We start from the raw sequence: 1,580 nt of genomic DNA, 5'->3' as shown, positions 1-1,580 counted from the left end.
ACTTGGCATTGAACGGAAGCTTCATCTGCATCAGTGGCTTATCTTAAATCACAGTGACAAGTCTTCTGAAGTCCCTGTTTTAACTTTCTTACCAGCTGCAAATGGGCAGCTCAGCAGCCACTGATCCAGCACATCAAGGAATCTTGACTTCAAGGAGACATCCGTTACCTACATGAATGAAAACAAGACTCTCGTCTCAGAGATACTCTTGCAGCCTCTTTGCAGAAGCCACGGGTCGCTGTCTCCCAGCTTTTCACAAGAAAACCCAAGAAACACACTCCTTTGTGTGCTGTCAGCTTGTGTCAAATGCACTTTAAGACTCACAACTGGGTTTTCATTAGTTACCTCTGCTTGCGCCTACGGCACTTGGAGCGTTTTACATCTGCTGCTTTACGAACGCAAATGTCAAGGCCAAGGGTTCACAGTCTCTTCCTGCAAATGGAGGCAACGAGGAGGTCACCACCTCCCCACTTCCGGTTCGCCCATGAGTTATGCAAGGACCCCCCTTGGCCCTGGGGGGCTGGACGGTGTTCCTTTGTCTTTGTTCCCCTCCTGTGCCTGGGACGTGGACCCCAATACGCACTCGAATAAAATGTCCTCACCTCATCACCATTGCTCCATCTTCAAACAGCTGCACCTCTGTGGCATCCACACCACGGTTAGTGTTTTCCTGTGATGGTGTGCGGGAAATGAGCAGGTCAAATTTTCTCTCTCTGTTCAGCCAGCTCAGATTCGGCATAAAACTCAGACCTCAGAAGGAAGCAACTATGCAACAGTTTTTCCTGAGAGGCACTAGAGTAAGAACTATTCATTCAGTCAAGCAGTGGTTTTTTTCAAAGAGATCTGGAAGTGGGCAGTTCTGGGAAATCAACTTTGCAGAAGCTTCATGATTGTCTTGGTATTTTTGGTTGCAGCTGGGGTGAAGGGTTCCCTGGTGACTCAGTCAGTAAAGCATCTGCCTGCAATGTGGAAGACCTGGGTTTGATCCCTGGATTAGGAGGATCCCCTAGAGAAGGAAATGGCAACCCACTCCAATATTCTTGCCTGGAGAATTCCATTGACAGGGGAGCCTGGTGGGCTACGTACATGGGGTTGCGAAGAGTCGGGCACGACTGAACGACTAACACACCCTTAAAGGTGAGAAAGATACGCTGATTTCAACAGCGGGGGACTGATGCGGAAAACTCAGCCTCTGCACCGGTTCTAAATCAAATCTTGGAGACAGAGTTTTGGATGAAGTGGAAAAGAATAGCTTTATTTCTTTGCCAGGCAAAGGCGGACACAGAGGGCTCTTGCCCATGAAAACCGTATTTCCCAACCTGGGAGGGTTCGATTCTATTGCTATTGTTTTATAGCAATAGTTCAAGGGAAGGTTGTTGATAAGATCGAGGTGTGTGCAGGGCCTGCACTCCTTAATCTGGTCTCAGACAATCTCTTTTTTTGCCAAACCGGGGATCCAACCCTTGCCCCCTGCAGTTGGAAGCACAGAGTCCTAACCCCCAGCCCACCAGGGAAGTCCTTGAAGAGGTGCTCTGGTTCCTCTAACGTGGCCTCAGGGGGTCTTCTATGGAATGAAGGAT

The sequence above is a fragment of the Bubalus kerabau genome, chromosome 10 (genome assembly GCF_029407905.1).
Source record: "Bubalus kerabau isolate K-KA32 ecotype Philippines breed swamp buffalo chromosome 10, PCC_UOA_SB_1v2, whole genome shotgun sequence".
Classification (NCBI taxonomy): Eukaryota; Metazoa; Chordata; class Mammalia; order Artiodactyla; family Bovidae; genus Bubalus; species Bubalus kerabau.
The sequence above is the reverse complement of the archived record's forward strand: the minus strand, read 5'-3'. Positions refer to the sequence as shown.